This window comes from Vulpes lagopus, chromosome 2 (genome assembly GCF_018345385.1).
Source record: "Vulpes lagopus strain Blue_001 chromosome 2, ASM1834538v1, whole genome shotgun sequence".
NCBI lineage: Eukaryota > Metazoa > Chordata > Mammalia > Carnivora > Canidae > Vulpes > Vulpes lagopus.
Window position 1 is genome coordinate 159,540,061 of NC_054825.1, and position 18,924 is coordinate 159,558,984.

An 18,924-nucleotide genomic window follows, 5' to 3' on the forward strand; every position below is an offset into this window, starting at 1 on the left:
TTTAGTTTGTGCAAATTTAGATTGTATCAGTTTTGTGGTCTAATAAAAAGATACATTTCCAAATCTCTACTTACCCTTTAGAATGTGCCACTCCAATAACTTTTTTAAAAAAAGTAAAAAAAAAAAGTCAATATTCTCTTTTCCAAATGTTACACAGTTTAATCCAACATTTTCTTTTTCAAATATACATAATACCTCATTGTCTTAATTAAACACTGCCTGGTTTTCTGTTGCCTCTACAAGAAATAATTGTTCATGCCTATTGACCCCATATGGAACTTAATTTGTGTTAAGTATTATTTTAAAAACTTCTAGCAGACTATTTTTTTCAGAGCAGTTTTAGGTCTACCACAAAAGTGAGAGTGAATGTACAGAGATTTCCCATAAACCCCCTGATCCTATATATACCCCTGGTTGATCTAAGGAGTTGACAAATCCCAGTCATGACCATACCACTTGTGTTGTCTTTGTTGTTGCCATTGTTGACATTGGCAAATTTACTCTAAAATAATACGAAAATGCAAAAAATATAGAATATCCAAACCAATCTTGAAAAATAACTGACTTGCCATAATTAACATTCATATGATTCAGGGTCACATTCTTATCTATCTTGTGGATTTTCTCTTTACTATTTTGCCAAATTTCTATTTGGCTTTTGGCCTTTTTCTTGATTTTAAAGAATTCTGATGCTATCCCTCTATCTATCCTACAAATTCCCCTTAAATCTTGTGTGTACATCCAGGAATACCTCTTCTCAGGGCAAACTCTGAAAATAAAGAAGGACAGCTTGGTTGACTGATCAGGGAAGGAGGCACAGTGCTCTCTGGGTGACCGAGGAAGCATATAATGAGGTCTTGTGGAGTCACATGGACATTAGAGATGCTCATGGATTCTGAGGTAGGATAGACTAGATTCAAGTGGGACATTCTCCAGGTGTAGAAGATGTGTGGCCATAAGTAGCAAGAACTGTGGGATTTAGGTCAAGGAAGAGACCAGTTTCCAAATGAAATGGAAACGCCTAGTATGACTGATTCTGGAAACCTGAGGGCATTGAGGAAATTGACCATTTGGAAATATTGTAAGAGGAACCCTTGACCCAACATTGAGTTTCGATTCTATCACAGATGGCAACTCTGACTCTGAACTTAGATTCGTCCACAGAGAACATTGAAACACTTCTCTGCCTGCTGTTGAGCAGCTTTTCAGGAACTTTCCATTAATTACCGAAAATTACCATTAATTACCAGAGTGGCTAGTAAAGACTTGCAATGGGGATTAAATTTGCTTCTCACTGGAGATGTCTCAGACTCTCCGTGCAGACAGTATCACTGAGAAACAGATGACATGGTAATGGCATCTCTGTGGGGAGATTGGGTCCAGGGATCCTGTCCCTATAACTATTGCTCATCCTGATTGACACTGCCCTGCACAGAGCTCTGGAGCAAAGACCAGCCAGGTGAGTGTTTCCTTCTGTTCAGTCTCTGGGCAAAAACCAGGAGACAAGTAGTCTCCAGCATGAGAGGAACCCATTACTGGGTTTGTGTAGAAAGGTTGTAGAGGACAGGTACTAATTCTGCCTGCATTCTGGCTAAGCTGGTGACTGGTGGACATGTGCTGGGGAGTGTCTCCAGATGGGACCACAGTGGAGAAATTCACTGTAGATTTCTGTGTCCTAAAGTCCCTGACAGTGAGAGAAAAAGATGGATATCTCCTTGGAATTTGAACCAAGCTTTGGATGACCAGAGTCACTGAACTCCTCAACCATGTACAAAAGAGTCTACCTATTTTCTCAAACCTAAAAGATTTTTTAGGCTTAATGAACATGTGTAGAAAATTGATTTGCAGAATTCGGGTTATAACTTCAAAATCCTGACATAAATAAGGTCCATTGACACACACAGATATCTATACAAACAGATATTCGCAGGAAAAAAAGTCTGTGGCATAATGATATGATTTAATGACCTTATTTCCCCCCCTTTCTGAAATCCTACTGCAGTAGGATCCAACTGCTTCTGTATTCCTCCAGAGATTTTTTGGGGTTATTTTTTTTGTTTTGTATTGTATGTGTGTGTGTGTGTGTGTGTGTGTGTGAGAGAGAGAGAGAGAGAGAGAGAGAGAGAGGCATCAATGAGAGAAAAAGTGTTAGATGAACTACATTTAATTTTCAAGTCTCAGAAGTAGTTTGGTGGAACATGCTTTTTTTCCCCCTATTTGACATTGTAATACCTTTTCCTCATATCCCTAGTAGTGACAGATAATCAAAACAAAGAACTATTATGTACCATAATCATAGTTTCTATTGCTACTATTACTACTTCTAACATGATATAGGAACTAACTTTGTTTTGGCCACTGTGATTAACAGTTTACATGAAATTCACATTGTGGTCACTCTGAGGTCATTTTAAAGTCATGTTGTATATTCAGAAGACTACTGATTTTTTTGAAGGTATATTCATCACTCTGATGAATAATATTAAGTGTTCTCAAAAGCAGACAGTTGATTTTCTTGCAATTTTAATAAGTTATATAATCTTATACATTTGAACACAAGTTTGCATTTTTTATCTCATTATCTTAGGTTAATGAACTGTGGTGACAGGATAATCATGAATTTTAAGAGTAGTACAGTATGTTCACCTCCTTTCATTTATCTGTTTACAAAGTGCAAGTTTACTTAACACTTTTTGTGGGTCACGAATATTTTTTCACAAGACAGGCATCATTCTTAAGTTCATAGTAGCTTACATTCTGGTGAAGAGTCAGAACATAAGAGTAAATATAAACCTTAAGAGACTCTTAACTCTAGGAAACAGAGGGCCGCTGGAGAGGAGGTGGGTAGAAGGATGGGGTAACAGGATGAGGAGCATTAAGGAGGGAACGTAATAGGATGGGCACTGGGTGTTGTATGGAACTGATGAATCACTAACCTCTACCTCTGAAACTAATAATACATTATATTAATTGAATTTAAATAAAAATTAAAAATGGAAATACAAATAATGTAAAATTATGAAATTGGTGTCTGTGACATGTTCTGGAGGTCCAGTATCCTGTGGAATATGACTGTGTCTCCCTTGTCAGGAGAAGAAAAGCCCAGGATCCCTTTACGAGGTCCTACAATGTGAAGAGACCTCATGCGGTACTAACACAGTCTGCTCTTCACACCAGGCCACTCTGAAGCACCTACCATGTCTTTTCAGAGCAATGCCCTAAGAACCACAGGGGAAGGGGCTTTGAAAACCATCTTGCTTTTCCAGATGGGCACTGGGGCTCTGGCCAATGTCACCCTCTTCTCCTGCAATGTGTCTCCACTCTTGCATAGACATAAACAGAGACCTCCCCACACGATTCTCACCCACATGGCTGTAACCAATCTCTTGGTTCTTCTCTCTGCTGGGATTCCCTACACGATGATGGCTTTTGTTTTGAGAAGGCCCCTGTTCAATCTTGGGTGTAAATTTGTATATATAATATGCAGAGTGGCTCGTAGCACCACCATGTGCTCCACCTGTGTTCTTAGCACGTATCAATTCTTCACACTCTCCTGGAAGAGGGTGGTGTGGATGATGCTCAGAGGACAATTCCCCAAGGTCATTGCTCCTTCCTGTTGCATCTGCTGGATGTTTGGTGTGTTTTCTTTTTTTTTGTTTTCTTCAAGATTTTATTTATTTATTCACGACAGGCACAGAGAGAGAGAGAGGCAGAGACACAGGCAGAGGGAGAAGCAGGCTCCATGCAGGGAGCCCGACATGGGACTCGATCCCGGGGCTCCAGGATCATGCCCTGGGCTGAAGGAGGCGCCAAACCGCTGGGCCACCCGGGCTGCCGGGGGGTTCCGTGTTTTAATGAATGCCTGTGTTCCCACAAAAGTCACCGGTGCACAGGACATGGGAAATAGCAGTGTCACTCGAGGAAAGTGGTTCTGCCTATCCTTGAGTCCCAGTGCATGCACTGTCATCCTGTGGTTTGTCTCTGATACCATGTTTATTGGTCTCATGGTCTGGTCCAGTGGCTCCATGGTGCTGTTCCTGGTAGGTACCACCAGAGAGTGCAGTATATACAGGCCCCTAACAGCACCCAGAAATGCCCCCTGGAGAGCATAGCTGCACACACCATCCTTATGCTAGTGGTCACCTTTGTCAGCTTTTATGTGCTCAATTCCAGTTTTGCTTTTTATGTCACTGCCTTTTTAGATTTCCGTCTGCACTTGATAGATACCTCTAGTATTTTGGTTTTATGTTTCCCCACTTTTAGCGTCTTCCTGCTGATCCTTTACAACCCTGGGGCTCCTAAGTTCTGCTCTTGAGTTGTTAGAAATCAAATGTAAATGTGTGGAAGATAGCTTTGATAACCACCGTGATCACTCTCTTCAGCGACCATTTATTCAGCACCAGTGTTTCACGCAACATCCACAGTGATCTCAGAGAGTGAACTTCATACTGTGGCTACACTGGGAAACCTCAAAGTCAACCCGCAAATTATGAGGTTGAAACAGACGTACAAATTTTTACATGTCCCCCCCCTTGACCAGTGTAGCTACTGAAACAAATCTCCTTTCTTCAGGAATATTTCACATGTTTCTGCAAATTTTATCTCAGTGTGGGCACAACAAGCACCTGGCATACATTGGTACATAATCCAATACTGACACAAATAAATACTACTCCAGGGAGGGCAGAGGCTTTACTTCACTGGTGCAGGTAAGAAACATGGCAGATGGAGACGTGTTTTCTGCATGACTTTGTTACTGCATTTCACTCCTATTTCTCTAATATGCTGTAGTATTATACAGAAAATCAATGCTGTCCAGTGGGTTGCTTTGCCTTTAAACCATGTGGGTTTTCTTTACATGGTTGACCCTCAGTGAAGTTCATTGATTGGATAAATGAATATTAAGGACGGTTTACAGCTGCCATTTGTAGATTTGTCTCTTGGATTTTCTAGTCTACCACTGAGATACAGAAACGGGGGACCCAGTTATTTCTTTGTCCCATTTGTTTTTAATCTCCCTTTCTTTTTCCTTTTGCCTCCTTTTCGGACACTCTGATATTTTTTAAATTAATGGTGTTAAGCTATAGCTATTTTTAGTGGTTGTTGCAGATGTTTTATTTTTTTATTTTTGCAGTACTCACAGTTTGTTTTATTAATATCCCTGGTTATAATTCTCCTAAATACATGTATATATCATTCAGCTTTAGTTTACAGTCTGATATATTGATAATTATTTTTACCCAGCTTCTTTCTCCCTCACTGTCTGGAGTTCCTCATTTTTCAGAAGCTTCTGGCCCATGGTAGATTTCCACTGCATTTGGCAAATGAAGCATCATTCATCATGGTCGCAACATGGGGCTGGACAAGCCGGTTAGGACAGAGCCTCGTTCACTGCAGGAGCACACTGTGACGGATGTGTGTGTTCCCTCATGGATTCCAAATGACAGAACATAGGCAGCCAGCTGTCTCAGTAAGCCACCATCTCTCAGGTTTTCCATCATTGCTTTGTGCAGCATGGTGCTAAGGAAGCCAGTCAACCTCTTTTGCTTAAGAAGCCTGCTGCATGAAGCTAGACAGAAAATGTGGGAATTGGGGGCGGGGGCTTAATAGGGAAGTCTGTGGTCTGTTGCAGCTACTTTTTTAAATAATAAATTTATTTTTTATTGGTGTTCAATTTGCCAACATACAGAATAACACCCAGTGCTCATCCTGTCAAGTGCCCCCCTCAGTGCCCGTCACCCATTCACCCCCACCCCCCGCCCTCCTCTCCTTCCACCACCCCTAGTTCATTTCCCAGAGTTAGGAGTCTTTATGTTCTGTCTCCCTTTCTGATATTTCCTACCCATTTCTTCTCCCTTCCCTTATATTCCCTTTCACTATTATTTATATTCCCCAAATGAATGAGAACATATAATGTTTGTCCTTCTCCAATTGACTCATTTCACTCAGCATAAAACCCTCCAGTGCCATCCACGTTGAGGCAAATGGTGGGTATTTGTCATTTCTAATGGCTGAGTAATATTCCATTGTATACATAAGTCACATCTTCTTTATCCATTCATCTTTCGATGGACATCGAGGCTCCTTCCACAGTTTGGCTATTGTGGACATTGCTGCTATAAACATCGGGGTGCAGGTGTCCCGGCGTTTCACTGTTGCAGCTGCTTAAAGTGGATTTCCAAGGTATTACATTCTTTTTTTTTTTTTTTTGAAGGTATTACATTCTAATTAGAATTACTGTTGACCATTCACAGATTACATAAGAATCTTATAATAGTGTAATGCCATATATCTTATAATGTTTTATGATATTGTTTTTTAAAAAGATTATTTATTTATTTATTTATTTATTTATTTATTTATTTATGATAGACACCCACACACACACACAGAGGCAGAGACACAGGAGGGAGAAGCAGGCTCCACGGCGGGAGTCCGATGCGGGACTCAATCCTGGGACTCCAGGATTGCGCCCTGAGCCAAAGGCAGGCGCCAAACCGCTGAGCCACCCAGAGATCCTCCTATGAAATTGTTTTTATATATTTTTATTCTATATATGTTATTATTCACAATTAATCCTATTATTTTTGCTGTCATGAGACAGTTGTCTCTTAGAGAAAATAAGAAATGATAGGAAAGTATAGGTTACACGTGTATCCACATGATTGCCAATTCTGATAATAATTCTTTTGTGTGTGTTTTCCTCTGGTATAATTTTCCTTTAGTATGAAGCACCTCCTTCAGCTTTTTTGAAGTACAGGTTTGCTCTATATGAGTTGTTTCAGTATTTATCTAAATGTATTTTTTTAGTTTTCCCCATTCAATTGTATAAAACTCTACTTGAAAAAAGGTAATATGATCAATAATAAAATATATTTAGCAATATCCAACCTCATTTTAAGAATTGAGAAATTCAATGCCTTTGAATTATTTTATTTTTAAAATTATTAATCTGAAATTATTTCAAATATACATGATTTTCTTCCTTACCCAGATACCCCAACAGTTAGCACTTTACTACATTTATCAACTAATTTTTGTAATTTTATCTGTTATCACCTTTTTTTCCTGAACCACTTGAAAGCAATGTGTATACAAGGTGCACACCATCCTAAACTCGCTAGTGTGGTTTTCCCTACAACAAAGACACTCTTACATAACAACACAGTGTCCTTTGATTTAGAAGATCAGTATAGACACATCACCATTGCTATATCCACAGGTCATGCTCAAATTTTTCAATGGGTCCAAAACATCTCCTCTTCCTTCCTGGTTGGGATTCCCCACCAAGAATGTATGCTGTGCTTTGTTGCCATGTCTCTTCCTTCTCTCGTCTCAACTGTTATGATGACTTTCCTTTTCTTTCATATCCTCACCCTACTTTGTTCTGTTGACCCTCCCCTGGGTTTCTCTGGGCTTCCTCAAGACCAGACTTAGCTCACACTTCCTTGGCAGGAAGACCTGGGAAATGTTGCTATGCTCTTCCTGGTGTTTCACACCAGGGCACACATGGTGTTCACCCATCCCAACATTGCTGACCTTGATCACCTGGTCAGGTTGGCCAAGTCTCTCCAACTTATGTTTACCATTTGGTCTTTGTAAATGATTTAGCACATTATGGGGAGATGTCCTGAGATTGTCCCACTGTGCTGTTCCTGGTAACCTTACACTCACCCACCTTAGCTATGACAGCTGCCATTGGAACAATCAACAATACGATGGTTCTCTAATATTAGCCCTCAACATTAGCTGGTAGGAATCTACTGAAGGAAGAGGCTTCCCTTCACCCCATGTATTTATCTAATCATTTATGATTAGATAAATTCTCAGAAGGGGAGGGTCAACAGAACAAAGTAGGGTGAGGATATGAAAGAAAAGGAAAGTCATCATAACAGTTTGAGACGAGAGAAGGAAGAGACATGGCAACAAAGCACAGCATGTCTCAGGACATCTCCCCATAATTTAATCATTCATTCATTCATGTCCAAAGGATACCTAAATTCCTGTATGATTCCATGGGTTGCATTGTGATGCAATTATTATGTTTTCATGCTAATGTCATCCCAGATTGGCCAGTGGAAGACCTGTATAGCTGCATGATTTAACAAAAGTATCATTGGGGCAGCCCGGGTGGCTCAGCGGATTAGCGCTGCCATCAGCCCAGGGCGTGATCCTGGAGACCTGGGATCGAGTCCCACAGTGGGCTGCATGGAGCCTGCTTCTCCCTCTGCTTGTGTCTTTGCCTCTCTCTCTCTCTCTCTCTCTCTCTCATGAATAAATAAACAAAATCTTAAAAAAAATCATTTTAGGCTCATCTTATGCTGTTCCAAATGTAGCCCTGATATCCACCACTTCAGAGAACACTGATCCCTTCAAATGGAGGTTGGTTGCTGGACACCAAGACCTGCTTTTAGCTTTGCGCATTGCTACCAGTGTGCCATTTCTTCTGAGACTTCTCAGAAAAAAGCTCATAACTAGATTTCATACATGTGCACACGTGTGTAATGAACAATGAATTATTCACCTATGAGTTATTCACATTTGCATTCCTCCCATTCAGAACCAGCTCCTAGGATGCATTCTAGCTTCTCCCTGTTCTCTGCTCATAAATATTTCCTTCAACAGTGAGAACCTGTGCTACATTCACCTCAATATGTTTATTATTTGCTCAACACTTACATACATGCTTGAGGATCCCACTCATAACCACACTGAGTTCTCTGCCTGGTTTCCCTCATCCCTCTGGTACCCTCATGCAATGCGGGTTAGTTGCTACTGTTCTTTCCCATGGGTCCCCTACTTCCTCACCACCTGCATCTTTGGGTGTGTGGTGACTAAAATACATAATGCCACAGATGTTTGTCTGCTTCTGCCCTCACTGCCCTGCATTCTAGAGGGCTTCCATGCCACCACCAGTGTGCCTCTGTGGTTCTGCCAACAGCATGGTGCCTGAGTGGGTTGGACAGCAGAAAAAGAGAAGGACAGAAGGAGGTGTCACTCTAATTGCTGAAAGTCTTTCTCACTGGATACAAAATTCTAGGCTGACTCATGGCTTCTTTCCTTTCATTTGCCCAAGATTGCACTGCTGGAGTGGCAGAACCAGTATTCAAAGATAGATGGATCTGGTAGCCATTAGTAAATGTAGAAGGAATGATGGAATTAGAATATCATCGATTGGCAACCACCATAGAAAAAATTATTTGATAGTTTTAATTTTCTGGCATTTTCATGTGGTTAGATCCAGAAGGATCCATTTTATGTCAACCCTAATGTTGTTTTTGGTGGGACTTCATTTCAATCCTCACATCTGGCCACCCCAAAGGCCATGACAGTTCCTGCCCTGACTTCCCCACTCCTGTATCCCACACTTTACAATTTACAGAATGTCCTGCTTTGAACCATCCATTGACAGGGCTCAGCATTTTCATGTAGCCATGACAGGCAGGGTCTCTCTTGGTTCCACATATAATTTTACTGGAACCAGAGGCTTTAGCTCCAGAATCTAGTTTTGGCACTTGAAAGAGCCTACCAATTCAAACACCTCTGAGCCCTCTAGAGAAACGTACATGGAGATCACTGAATCTGTGGCACAAGTAAATGACTTGTCTCATAAATATCTGCAACTGACACCAAATCCTATCTCCATAAGTAATCAGCTCTGTAGAAGGAAAATGGGATGAGTGTAGCTCTGTTGAAAGGAAGTGAAGGGAACAAAGGGAGGTGGAGGGTCTGACCACATCAAATGCTACCACAGGCAAAACAACATCTGCAGAACCTAAATCATTGCTATTGACCCAGATAAGCACAGGTCCACAATTATTGGGGAAATTGTTCTCGTTATAGTGACTATAACAAACTACCCATTTGTTTATCCTTTTCATTAAAGCATACGAATTTACCTCTGGGCTATGAGATCTTATACTCCCAACAGTAAAGCACACAATCTGTTACGTCATTCAACATTTTATGAGTCAGAGCAGAGCTCCAACCACATCAACCATAGTGCCATTTTAAAAAACATTTCTGCTTTATTAGCGCTTAAACAATCATTATCTTCTTTATAATGCTTGTAGTTAATGATGCTTAATTAGTTTACCTGTACGACTGGAGTGAGGAGGTTTGAAGTGGGGAGGTTTGAAGTGGTCAGTGGGACATTCCTAAAGGTAACATAGCAATATTGTGACAGTCCTGTCATGAACTCTCCCCAGTTGTTCATTACCCTTTGAACACATTAACTGATAAAGGTTTTCACCCCAAGAATGCATCATAGCTATATCTTTTAATAGGAACACTCAAGTTTTCCTAGCCAGGGTATAATTATCATTCTCCAGGGGATGGAAATATGAAGGAAATATAGATGAAAGTAGATCTGCTCAATGTAAATGATGGTTGAAAACAGACAAGGTATTCCTGAGGTGTGTGTGTGTGTGTGTGTGTGGGAGGTTGTGATACTATGGCCTACAGTTTTGTGTGCTAGAAAACATCCATTAAAATTTATATATATATATATATAAAATATTTTATTTATGAGAGAGAGAGAGAATGAGACGGAGAGAGGCTCAGAGACACAGGCAGAGGGAGAAACAGGCTCCATGCAGGGAGCCTGACGCGGGACCCGATCCCAGGTCTCCAGGATCACACCCTTGGCTGAAGGCAGCACTAAACCGCTGAGCCACCCGGGCTGCCCAAATTTATATTTTTTAAAAGTGTTTTAATTTTTAAAAAACATTTAATTTCTACACTCAGTATGGGGCTTGAACTCACAACCCCAACTCACAAGATCAAGAGTTGCACACTCTGACTCAGCCAGCCAGCGGGGGCTCCTAAAATTTGTGTTTTATTTTTAAAAAGATTTTATTTAATATTTGAGAGAGAGAGATAGAGCGAGAGAGCAAGAGAGAGTACAACTGGGGTGGAGAGGCAGAAGAACAAGTTGAGGTAGACTCCCCACTGAGCAGGGAGCCCAATGAGGGGTTTGATCCCAGGACCCCAGGATCATGACCTGAGTCAAAGGCAGCTGCTTAACCAACTGAGCCACCCAGGCACCCCCCCTTTTCCTTTAAAGATTTTATTTATTTGAAAGAGAGGTAGAGAGATAGCATAAGAAGGGGGAGTGGTCACATCTTCTTGATAGTGTTCCCCAATGAGTCCTTCATGTGTCTTTGGGTGTCCCTTTAACGCCTGATTACAACTTTGATTCTGAACTATGGTTTTCCACAGAGAAGGTAGAAAACTTTTCTGCCACCTGTTTGGCTACCCCCACCCAATCTTTTTCATTGCCAACAATTGCCCTTACTCACATGAAGAGAATGATGGTGATTTGCACTGGGGATAAAATTAGCTCCTCTCTGGAGATGCTCCAGGCTTTCCATGTAGAGGGTCACCAAGACTACAGCTGACATGGTAAGGGCGTCTTTGTGGGGAGATCAGGTCCAGGAACCCTGTCCCTGTAACTCTTGCTTATCCTGACTGACACATCCCTGTACAGAGCTCTGGAGCAAAGACCAGCCAGGTGAGTGCTTCCTTCTGTTCAGGGTAAAACCCAGGAGAGCAGGTGTCTCCAACAAGACAGGAACTTGGGGATGTGGTTGTGCACCCATGTGGATTGGGTGAGACCCATGCCAACCCTGCCTCACTCTGCATCTGTGCCACCACTGGGTGGAAGTGTGATTTAGGGAGCAAAGAGCAGGGTTTCTAGAGGGGTCATAGGAGGCCTTACTGGGCATGAGATTCAAGTCAGGTCTTTTGCCAATAAAGAAGGTTCTGTGGGATTCACCAAGGCTCCAGTAAAACCCAGCACCCCGGAGTGCCAGGGAATTTGCAGGTAATAATAATTGAAAGGAGAGACCAGCATACACTTTCTGTACTTCCTCCTGCTGTTGTTGGAGGGGATATGGAATGGGGGGGGGGTGCTGCTTACTCCCTGTGTCCAGATACCATGGCTCGAGTATCCATCAGTGAATCAGGAGACAGCTCCTCACCTAGCTCTGTGTCAGGGTAAGAGAGAGGGTACAGGCATAAAAAAACAAACAAGGGGCTAAGCTTCACTGTGAGAAGAGAAGGAAGCTGGAGCTTGAGATGTGAGACATGTGAGGCGATGGGAGGAGGGGCTCCTAGGAGAAGGAGGGCAAATGTAGATTGTAGGATGAAGAGGAAACATGTCTCTCTCTCTCATTCTTTCTAAGGAAGTGAATTCTTTTCGATGCTATTGTAAATGGGGTTATTTTCTTAATTTCACTTTTTGCTACTTTGCTATTAGTGTGTAGAAATGCTGATTTCTAGGTATTAATTTTGTATCCTGCAACTTTACTCAATTCATATATTACGTTTAGCAGTTTTTTATGGGAGGAGTCTTTAGGATTTTCTATATGTAGTATCCTGTCATCTACAGATAGTAATAGTTTAACTTCTTTGCCAATATGGGTGCCTCTTCTTTCTTTCTTTTGTCTGATTGTTGTGGCTAGGATGTCAAGTACTGTGTTGAGTAAAAGCCTGCTAATTTTTTAAAGCTCCCAGGGTTAAGCCCTGCTGGGTTTCTTTCTTTTTTTCTTTTTAATTTTAATTATTTTATTTTTAATTTTAATTATTTTATTTCTTTGTATATTTTTTTAATTGGAGTTTGATTTTCCAACATATAACACCCAGTGATCATCACATCAGGTGCCCCCCTCAGTGCCCATCACCCAGTCACCCCATTCCCCTACCCACATCCCCTTCCACTACCCCTTGTTCATTTCCCAGAGTTAGAAGTCTTTCATGTTTTGTCACCCTCTCTGATTTTTCCCACTCATTTTCTCTCCTTTCCCCTATAATCCCTTTCACTACTTTTTATATTCCCATATGAGTGAAACCGTATGATGATTGTCCTTCTCCAATTGACTTACTTCACTCAGCAAAATACCCTCCAGTTCTATCCATGTCGAAGCAAATGGTGGGTATTTGTCATTTCTAATGGCTGAGTAATATTCCATTGTATACATAGACCACATCTTCTTTATCCATTCATCTTTTGATGGATACCGAGGCTCCTTCCACAGTTTGGCTATTGTGGACATTGCTGCTATAAACATTAGGGTGCAGGTGTCTCAGTTTTTCACTGCATCTGTATCTTTGGGGTAAATCCCCAGTAGTGCAATTGCTGGGTCATAGGGTAGCTCTAGCTCTATTTTTAACTTCTTGAGGAACCTCCACACAGTTTTCCAGAGTGGCTGTACCAGTTTGCATTCCCACCAGTAGTACAAGAAGGTTCCCCTTTCTTCGCATCCTCTCCAAACATTTGTTGTTTCTTGTCTTGTTAATTTTAGCCATTCTCACCAGTGTTAAGTGGTATCTCATTGTAGTTTTGATTTGTATTTACTTGGTGGCAAGTGATGCGGAGCATATTCTCATGTGCTTGTTGGCCATGTCTCTGTCTTCCTCTGTGAAATTTCTGTTCATGTCTTTCGCCCATTTCATGACTGGATTGTTTGTTTCTTTGCTGTTGAGTTTAATAAGTTCTTTATAGATTTTGGATACTAGCCTTTTATCTGATATGTCATTTGCAAATCTCTTCTTCCATTCTGTAGGTTGTCTTTTAGTTTTGTTGACTGTTTCTTTTCCTGTGCAGAAGTTTTTTTTTTTTAAGATTTTATTTATTTATTCGAGAGAGAGAGAGAGTGGTGCAGAGACACAGGCGGAGGGAGAAGCAGGCTCCATGCAGGGAGCTTGATGTGGGACTCAATCCTGGGTCTCCAGGATCACACCCCAGGCTGCAGGCGGCGCCAAACCGCTGCGCCACCGGGGCTGCCCCCAATAGTTCATTTTTGCTTTTGTTTCCCTTGCCTTCATAGATGTATCTTGCAAGAAGTTGCTGTGGCCAAGTTCAAAAAGAGTGTTGCCAATGTTCTCCTTTAGGATTTTGATGGATTCTTGTCTGAGTTCAATTTCTCATTTGGTTGTCTTCTGTTCATTAAGGAGTTCTAATGAACTTTCTGAGTGGTTCATACAGTGGGTGGCATGAAGCTTGCCTATACGTAACCTGTGGTGATAATTTTTCTTTTAAGTTCATGTTAAGTTGCCCAGCTTTAGCTTACAGAACCTCAGAAAAAGAACAGTTTCAGTTCTCATGATTCCAAGACAAAATGAAAAAAGTTAGAGAGGTTAATTTGGAGAGTTGTAGCTGGATATTGGAGAAAACTAGAATTCGGGATTTGGAAAGGACTGGTAGAATGCTCCAGACAGAACCCACAGGGATGCATTACTGCTTTCCATTAAACACACACACACACACACACACACACACACACACACACACACACACACACACCTTTCTACAAATATTCCTTTTTCTATCAAAGATAATCAGTGTTACTCCAGTTTGTTTGCAAAGTAAGTCTGGTTTCAGAAAATTTTAACTAATTACTTACATAAAAGCAGCAAGAAGAATGATTGATCATAAAGGCCCCCCCCACCCTCGCCTTTATTTTTGAGTTTGTTCTATTGGAACTTTTCATAGGAATCTCAGATTGGATTTTTAAAAGCCTCAAGGCTAGGAAGCCAAGGCAAGAATTTGCCACCAGACTTTACTTGCAACAGCAACACTGATAGATTTGGGTAAATTCCTCTCTTCTCAAGGTCTCCAAATATCCTGAGGCTCCTTACTGATCTGTAAGGCAGGGAACCCCATAAACTAGGCACAGGCTGTTTTTTTCCCAAGCAGGACTTTTTATTTATTTATTTATTTATTTATTTATTTATTTATTTATTTCTTTATAAATATTTTATTTTTATTTATTCATAGAGACACAGCTAGAGAGAGAGGCAGAGACACAGGCAGAGGGAGAAGCAGGCACCACGCAGGGAGCCCGATGTGGGACTCTATCCCAGGTCTTCAGGATCACGCCCTGGGCTGCAGGCGGCGCTAAACCGGAGCGCCACCGGGGCTGCCCCGCCCCCAAGCAGGACTTTATAAGCATTGCCTCCTTAAAGTCAGGTTTGGTTCCTTTAGTTTTCTGGCCATATCTGATTCGATGCACATCATTCTCAAGTATGACATTCTAGTCAAAGCTTTGATATTTTAACCAATTGGTTTCCAACTGTGTCCGGTTCCAAGAAGATATTTTTATTGAACTTGTGCAAATATCTATGTTGCCATGAAAATGAGAATATTCGGAGTTTCCAAATCCTGGAGGGATTGGGGAGGGAGAAAATGTAAATGCTTCAAATCTGTTTACAATGAATAATTTATCAAATAGCTCTAAGTTGTACATAGCTTAAGATAATTTTTTTTAATTTGGAGATCAAAACATGAAATAACCAGAAGTGTTTCAAACAGAAAGTCATAAAAGTTATAATCATCCTCATCTATCCCATGTAATTAATTCTTGTCTGATTGATCTTGGTTAGCAGTAATTTTGAATCCATCAGCATCTTCATTAGTTCTGGAAACTCTTAGTGCAGTGGCATGGTCTTGAAGTTGTTCAAGTTATTCCATTACAGAACATGCGTTCCTGGAGCCAATTGTAAAGGCTTTCAGAAAAGAATCTGTAAAATGGTGATGGATGGATGCATGTGGATGACAAAAGATGTAAAATGGCCAAGGTTAAAGATCCAATGAGAGTTCACTTGACAAGGAAATTTAGTTATTTCTGTGACATACAGCATTTTAACATAATGACCAGGCATAAAGGGTGTTCATAAACTTCCATGGATGTTGCACAATTTCTGCAATATCTATATTAGTAACATACCCATACACGTATAACTTAAGAAGGTTTATAATAGCTTATTTGACAATGCTTCCCACATAATTTAACATACCAAACAAGTCTGGTTGTTGTTTGTTTTTTGAGAGAGGATAAGTAGGGGCAAAGGAAGAGAGAATCTTAAACAGGCTCCACACCCAGCATGGAGCCCAAAGAGGAGCTCAACCTCAGATCCTGAGATCATAACCTGAGCTGAAATCAAGTCAGAGACTCAACCAACTGAGCCACCCAAGCACCCCCAAGCCTAATTAATTTAGCATATCTCTTTGACAAGGTGGGAGAGAAAAATCCTTTGAGACTTTGTTGGAATTTTTTACTCACTTATCCAACTAATACTTGCCTAGAGTCATCTAATTATGCAAATCCTTTCCAAATGACACCTCCAGGATTTCTGTTTTTTACAGAAAACACACTGCTCCTGGTGGTAGACACCTCAGTTCATGTTGCTGATGCTGGATATGCAATGCCATTTCTAGGACAGTGGTTGACTTTTATCCTCAGGGGACATTTGGCCCTGTCTGGAAATATTTTTAGTTGTCACAACTGGGGGAAATGTTCCTTCTACTGGCATCTAGTGGGCAAAAGGTAGGGATGCTGCTCAACATCCTGCAATGCACAGGACATCCTCCCACAAAAAAGAATGATCTTGTCACAAGTGTCAATAGTACTGAGGTTGAGAAGCCTTGATCTAGACCCCACAGTTAAAAGCTGAAAGCCTCTTCATAACAAGTCCCCAAATTTGTGGATCTATTCCCAAGCCTGGATCTAGCTCAGTAATCTACAATCCAAAGGTTTCTTTTTGCCACTGAGATGCCAAGCCCCGAAATTGGAAAGTTTAGAAGTTAAGACATAAGGCTTTGCAGAAAGACTGCTTTTGTTGGTGAGAACTACAAAGCACTGAGAACAGTGCGTGACACAGATTTGTTAACAATCCAAGCCTGGATTCCTCTATACAGAGAAGACAGATTTTTCCATGCATCTATAGCTTTAAGACCATCGATTCCATCTTCTTGTCGTAGGATTAATGTCTCTATTCATTGTGAGTCTCCCTAAGTCCTAGAAACTCTTGTTTCAATTATTTCCAGGATGACCTGGCACTAAAAGCACATACTCTATTTTCTAATGAGAAACATGGTCTCTTGGATTTCCTCTGTTGTGACCTTTTGTCTATAGTTCCAATGATGGTAGATAATACTTTTTCCCAAACCATATCAGGTGTAAATGTATGTAGTGATTAAGAACAGATAAAACTTTGAATCTCTGCTTCTCTACCTACTCTGATTAGTGAGACATTTGACAAATAAGGTCTTAGCTTTGGTTTTGCCTGAAAAGTACATTAAAGTTATCAGGATAGGACTGAGAATTTTCCCAATACAAAAAGATCTGTTATATTACTCCATAATTATTGACCTTGGACAAGTGACCTACTCTTTGCACTTCAATTTTGTCAATCTTAATGTGGGAAAATATCAAATAAATATCTCATTCATTGGTTAGTTTCTATACATAGTAGATATTTAAAAATATATTGTGGCCCCATCACCACTTGAGTTTTACAGAAAATACCATGGTAGGGGTGGAAAAGCTTTGAACCCACACAAATGAGCTTGACTTTCTGTCCCTTCATGAACATGCTGTACATTCTTCGACAAGAAATTTAACTTGGTTTATCCTCAACTTCATTATCAATGAAATGCAAATAATATTTCTTCCTAGAAATACTATAAATTTTATTCCATTTATGGGATGTGCACAGCACAGCTTTAAAAAAATCTCACATTTAAAAAATCAGTATGATTTTAAAGCAGCAGACTTGAACAACATTATGGGCCAAATGGACCTAACAGACATACATAGAGCCCTCTATCCAACAGCAGCAGAATACATATTCTTTTCAAGTATACATGGAATAGTCTCCAGGATAGATCACATCCTAGGTCAGAAAGCCAGTCTTAAATTTGAGATCAAAATCAGGGGGCCTGGGCAGCTCAGTTGGACAAGTAATCGACTCACAATTTTGGCTCAGGTCATGACCTCATGGATTAAGGAATTGGGCCTCACATTGAGCTCCATGCTCCATGAGTAGTTTGCTTGAGATTCTCTCTCTCCCTCTGCCACCCACCACTTTCATGTGCTCTCTCTCAAATCTTAAAAAAATCCTTTAAGATTAGAACAGAGGGAAGCCTGGGTGGCTCAGTGGTTTAGCGCCGCCTTCAGCCCAGGTTGTGATCCTGGAGACCCCATATCGAGTCCCACATCGGATTCCCTGCATGGAGCCTGCTTCTCCCTCTGTTTGTGTCTCTGCATCTCTCTGTGTCTCTCCAGGAGAAACAAATAAAATCTTTTTTTTTTTTTATTTGTGATAGTCACACACACAGAGAGAGAGAGAGGCAGAGACACAGGCAGAGACACAGGCAGAGGGAGAAGCAGGCTCCATGCACCGGGAGCCCGACGTGGGATTCGATCCTGGGTCTCCAGGATCGCGCCCTGGGCCAAAGGCTGGCGCTAAACCGTTGCGCCACCCAGGGATCCCAACAAATAAAATCTTAAAAAAAAAAAAAGATCAGAACAGAATCATGCCAAGTATCTTATTCAATTGCAATGGTATGGAAGTGTTGAATCACTGTATTGTACACATGAAGCTAATGTTACACTGTATGTTAACTAACTGGAATTTAAATAAAAACTTTAAAACAAATATACAAAAAAGCTGGAAGTCAGTGACAGGAGAAACGTTGGAAAAGTCACAGAGGGAAACACCTTCTTGAACAACCACTGAACCAAAGAGGAAATCAAAAGGGAATTAAAAATGTCTTTGGATGAATAAAGATTTACAAGATGCAGCAGAAGTATCATTAAGAAAGGGATTTGGCTGTTTCAGTCAGTGGAACATACAACTCTTGATCTTGGGGTTGTGAGTTTGAGTCCCACATTAGGTAGACAGATTACTTAAAAATAAAATCTTTTTAAAAATTAGCACTAAGTTTTATAGTGATAAATGCCTACATTAAAAACTTATAAAGTATCTAAGTTTACACTTCAAGGAACTAGAAAAAGTAGAACAAACAAAGCTCAAAGTTAACAGAAGGAAATTAAAATCAGAGCAGAAATAAAATAGAGAATAGGAAAATAATAGAACACCCCCAAAAAACTAAGACTTGTGTTTTTTTGAAAAGATAAA